The sequence below is a fragment of the Petromyzon marinus genome, chromosome 63 (assembly GCF_048934315.1).
Source record: "Petromyzon marinus isolate PM22_M1 ecotype Great Lakes invasive population chromosome 63, UKy_Petmar_22M1.pri1.0, whole genome shotgun sequence".
In the NCBI taxonomy this organism is placed as follows: domain Eukaryota; kingdom Metazoa; phylum Chordata; class Hyperoartia; order Petromyzontiformes; family Petromyzontidae; genus Petromyzon; species Petromyzon marinus.
The window spans coordinates 1,178,051-1,185,550 of NC_133729.1; positions in this window are offsets into that span (position 1 = coordinate 1,178,051).

Below are 7,500 nucleotides of genomic sequence, written 5' to 3' on the forward strand. Positions count from 1 at the left end.
CCACCATCACCACCACCACCACCACCATCACCACCATCACCATCACCACCATCACCACCTCCACCATCACCACGACCACCACCATCACCACCACCACCACCACCAACACCACAACCATCACCACCACCATCACCACCATCACAACCACCATCACAACCACCATCACCACCATCACCACCACCACCATCACCATCATCACCACCACCACCACCATCACCACCACCAGCACCACCACCATCACCACCATCACCACCATCACAACCACCATCACAACCACCATCACCACCATCACCACCACCACCATCACCACCACCACCACCACCATAACCACCACCATCACCACCACCATCACCATAACCGCCACCATCACCACCATCACCACCATCACCACCACCATCACCACCATCACCACCATCACCACCACCATCACCACCATCATCTCCATCACCACCATCACCATCACCACCATCACCACCTCCACCATCACCACGACCACCACCATCACCACCACCACCACCACCAACACCACAACCATCACCACAACCATCACCACCATCACCACCATCACCACCAACATCACTATCACCACCATCACCACCATCACCACCACCACCATCATCACCACCATCACCACCATCACAACCACCATCACCACCATCACCACCACCACCATCACCACCACCACCACCACCACCATAACCACCACCATCACCACCACCATCACCATAACCGCCACCATCACCACCATCACCACCATCACCACCACCATCACCACCATCACCACCATCACCACCACCATCACCACCATCATCTCCATCACCACCATCACCATCACCACCATCACCACCTCCACCATCACCACGACCACCACCATCACCACCACCACCACCACCAACACCACAACCATCACCACAACCATCACCACCATCACCACCATCACCACCAACATCACTAGCACCACCATCACCACCATCACCACCACCACCATTATCACCACCATCACCACCATCACAACCACCATCACCACCATCACCACCATCACCACCACCATCACCACCATCACCACCACCACCACCATCATCACCACGACCACCACCACCATCACACACCAGCATCACCACCATCACCACCATCACCACCACCACCATCACCATCATCACCACCATCACCACCATCACCACCACCACCACCTTCACCACCATCACCACCATCACCATCACCACCATCACGACCACCATCACCATCACAAACACCATCACCACCACCACCATCACCACATCACCACCATCACCACCACCACCACCACCATCACCACCACCACCACCACCACCATCACCACCATCACCACCACCATCACCACCATCATCACCACCATCACCACCATCACCACCATCACTACCAACTTAATTACCACCACAATCACCACCATCACCACCACCACCATCACCACCATCACCACAACATCATCACCACCATCACCATCACCACCACCACCACCATCATCATCACCACCACCATCACCAGCATCACCACCACCATCACTACCACCACCATCACCACCATCACCACCACCACCACCATCACCACCATCTCCAACCACCATCAACACCACCATCACCACGACCACCTATACCACCATCACACCAACACCACCATCACCACCATCACCACCATCACCACCATCACATCACCACCATCACCATCATCACACACCACCCACCACCACCATCACCACCACCATCACCACCACCATCACCACTATCAACACCACCATCACCACCATCACCACCATCACAACCACCATCACAACCACCATCACCACCATCACCACCACCACTATCACCACCATCACCACCACCACCACCAACACCACCATAACCACCACCATCACCACCACCATCACCATAACCACCACCATCACCACCATCACCACCACCATCACCACCATCACCACCATCACCACCACCATCACCACCATCACCACCATCACCACCACCACCACCACCATCACCACCATCACCATCACCACCATCACCACCTCCACCATCACCAACGACCACCACCATCACCACCCACCACCATCACCATCATCACACACCATCACCACAACCATCACCACCATCACAACCACCATCACAACACCATCACCACCATCACCACCACCACCATCACCATCATCACCACCACCACCATCACCACCACCAGCACCACCACCATCACCACCATCACCACCATCAACCACCATCACAACCACCATCACCACCATCACCACCACCACCATCACCACCACCACCACCACCACCATAACCACCACCATCACCACCACCATCACCATAACCGCCACCATCACCACCATCACCACCATCACCACCACCATCACCACCATCACCACCATCACCACCACCATCACCACCATCATCTCCATCACCACCATCACCATCACCACCATCACCACCTCCACCATCACCACGACCACCACCATCACCACCACCACCACCACACACACAACCATCACCACATCATCACCACCATCACCACCATCACCACCAACATCACTAGCACCACCATCACCACCATCACCACCACCACCATCATCACCACCATCACCACCATCACCAACCACCATCACCACCACCATCACCACACCACCACCATCACCATCTCCACCACCACCACCACCACCATAACCACCACCATCACCACCACCATCACCATAACCGCCACCATCACCACCATCACCACCATCACCACCACCATCACCACCATCACCACCATCACCACCACCATCACCACCATCATCTCCATCACCACCATCACCATCACCACCATCACCACCTCCACCATCACCACGACCACCACCATCACCACCACCACCACCAACACCACAACCATCACCACAACCATCACCACCATCACCACCATCACCACCAACATCACTAGCACCACCATCACCACCATCACCACCACCACCATCATCACCACCATCACCACCATCACAACCACCATCACCACCATCACCACCATCACCACCACCATCACCACCATCACCACCACCACCACCACCATCATCACCACGACCACCACCACCACCACCACCATCACCAACACCATCACCACCACCATCACCACCATCACCAACATCAACACCACCATCACCACCATCACCACCACATCACCACCATCACCACCAACATCACCACCACCATCACCATCATCACCACCATCACCACCATCACAACCACCATCACCACCATCACCACCATCACCACCACCATCACCACCACTACCATCACCACCATCACCACCATCACCATCACCACCACCATCACCACCATCACCACCACCACCATCACCATCATCACCACCATCACCACCATCACAACCACCATCACCACCATCACCACCACCACCACCTTCACCACCATCACCACCATCACCATCACCACCATCACGACCACCATCACCATCACAAACACATCACCCACCACCACCAATCACCACACCATCACCACCATCACCACCACCACCACCACCACCATCACCACCACCACCACCACCACCATCACCACCACCATCACCACCATCATCACCACCATCACCACCATCACCACCATCACTACCAACTTCATTACCACCACAATCACCACCATCACCACCACCACCATCACCACCATCACCACCAACATCAGCACCACCATCACCATCACCACCACCACCACCATCATCATCACCACCACCATCACCAGCATCACCACCACCATCACTACCACCACCATCACCACCATCACCACCACCACCACCATCACCACCATCTCCACCACCATCAACACCACCATCACCACGACCACCACCATCACCACCACCATCACCACCATCACCACCATCACCATCACCACCATCACCATCATCACCACCACCACCACCATCACCACCACCAGCACCACCACCATCACCACCATCACCACCATCACAACCACCATCACAACCACCATCACCACCATCACCACCATCACCACCACCATCACCACCACCACCACCACCACCACCATAACCACCACCATCACCACCACCATCACCATAACCGCCACCATCACCACCATCACCACCATCACCACCACCATCACCACCATCACCACCATCACCACCACCATCACCACCATCATCTCCATCACCACCATCACCATCACCACCATCACCACCTCCACCATCACCACGACCACCACCATCACCACCACCACCACCAACACCACAACCATCACCACAACCATCACCACCATCACCACCATCACCACCAACATCACTAGCACCACCATCACCACCATCACCACCACCACCATCATCACCACCATCACCACCATCACAAACCACCATCACCACCATCACCACCATCACCACCACCATATCACCACCATCACCACCACCACCACCACCATCATCACCACGACCACCACCACCACCATCACCACCACCAGCACCACCAACATCACCACCATCACCACCATCAACACCACCATCACCACCATCACCACCAACATCACCACCATCACCACCAACATCACCACCACCATCACCATCATCACCATCACCACCATCACCACCATCACAACCACCATCACCACCATCACCACCATCACCACTACCATCAACCACCACTACCATCACCACCATCACCACCATCACCATCACCACCACCATCACCACCATCACCACCACCACCATCACCATCATCACCACCATCACCACCATCACAACCACCATCACCACCATCACCACCACCACCACCTTCACCACCATCACCACCATCACCATCACCACCATCACGACCACCATCACTAATCACAAACACCATCACCACCACCATCACCACCATCACCACCACCACCACCACCACCATCACCACCACCACCACCACCATCACCACCATCACCACCACCATCACCACCATCACCACCACCATCACCACCATCACCACCATCACCACCATCACTACCAATTTCATTACCACCACAATCACCACCATCACCACCACCACCATCACCACCATCACCACCAACATCACCACCACCATCACCATCACCACCACCACCACCATCATCATCACCACCACCATCGCCAGCATCACCACCACCATCACTACCACCACCATCACCACCATCACCACCACCACCACCACCACCATCACCACCATCTCCACCACCATCAACACCACCATCACCACGACCACCACCATCACCAACACCAGCACCACCACCATCACCACCATCAACACCACCATCACCACCATCACCACCATCACAACCACCATCACAACCACCTCCACCATCACCACGACCACCACCATCACCACCACCACCACCAACCACCACAACCATCACCACAACCATCACCACCATCACCACCATCACCACCAACATCACTACCACCACCATCACCACCATCACCACCACCATCATCACCACCATCACCACCATCACAACCACCATCACCACCATCACCACCATCACCACCACCATCACCACCATCACCACCACCATCATCACCACGACCACCACCATCACCACCACCACCATCACCATCATCACCACCATCACAACCACCATCACCACCATCACCATCACCACCACCAGCACCACCACCATCACCACCATCAACACCACCATCACCACCATCACCACCAACATCACCACCATCACCACCAACATCACCACCACCACCATCACCATCATCACCACCATCACCACCATCACAACCACCATCACCACCATCACCACCACCACCACCATCACCACCACAACCATCACCACTATCACCACCATCACCATCACCACCACCATCACCACCATCACCACCACCACCATCACCATCATCACCGCCATCACCACCATCACAACCACCATCACCACCATCACCACCACCACCACCATCACCACCATCACCACCATCACCATCATCACCACCACCATCGCCATCACAACCACCATCACCACCACCACCATCACCACCATCACCACCACCATCACCACCACCAACACCACCACCACCACCACCATCACCACCATCAACACCACCATCACCACCATCACCACCAACATCACCACCACCATCACCATCACCACCCCACCACCACCATCACCACCACCACTACCACCACCACCATCAACACCACCATCACCACCATCACCATCATCACAACCACCATCACCACCATCACCACCACCACCACCACCACCATTACCACCACTACCATCACCACCATCACCACCATCACCATCACCACCACCATCACCACCATCACCACCACCACCATCACCACCATCACCACCATCACCACCATCACAACCACCATCACCACCATCACCACCACCATCACCACCATCACCACCATCACCATCACCACCATCACCACCACCATCACCATCACAACCACCATCACCACCACCACCATCACCACCATCACCACCATCACCACCATCACCACCACCACCATCACCACCACCACCACCACCACCACCATCACCACCATCACCACGACCACCACCATCACCACCAACACCATCACCATCACCACCACTACCATCACCACCACCATCACCACCATCACCACCACCATCACCACCACCATCACCACCATCACCACCAACATCACCACCACCATCACCACTATCACCACCATCAACATCACCACCATCACCATCATCACCACCACCACCAGCACCACCACCATCACCACCATCACCAACCATCACAACCACCATCACAACCACCATCACCACCATCACCACCACCACCATCACCACCACCACCACCACCATAACCACCACCATCACCACCACCATCACCATAACCGCCACCATCACCACCATCACCACCATCACCACCACCATCACCACCATCACCACCATCACCACCACCATCACCACCATCATCTCCATCACCACCATCACCATCACCACCATCACCACCTCCACCATCACCACGACCACCACCATCACCACCACCACCACCAACACCACAACCATCACCACAACCATCACCACCATCACCACCATCACCACCAACATCACTAGCACCACCATCACCACCATCCACCACCACCACCATCATCACCACCATCACCACCATCACAACCACCATCACCACCATCACCACCATCGTCACCACCATCACCACCATCACCACCACCACCACCACCATCATCACCACGACCACCACCACCACCACCATCACCACCACCAGCACCACCACCATCACCACCATCACCAACATCAACACCACCATCACCACCATCACCACCAACATCACCACCATCACCACCAACATCAACACCACCATCACCATCATCACCACCATCACCACCATCACAACCACCATCACCACCATCACCACCATCACCACCACCATCACCACCACTACCATCACAACCATCACCACCATCACCATCACCACCACCATCACCACCATCACCACCACCACCATCACCATCATCACCACCATCACCAC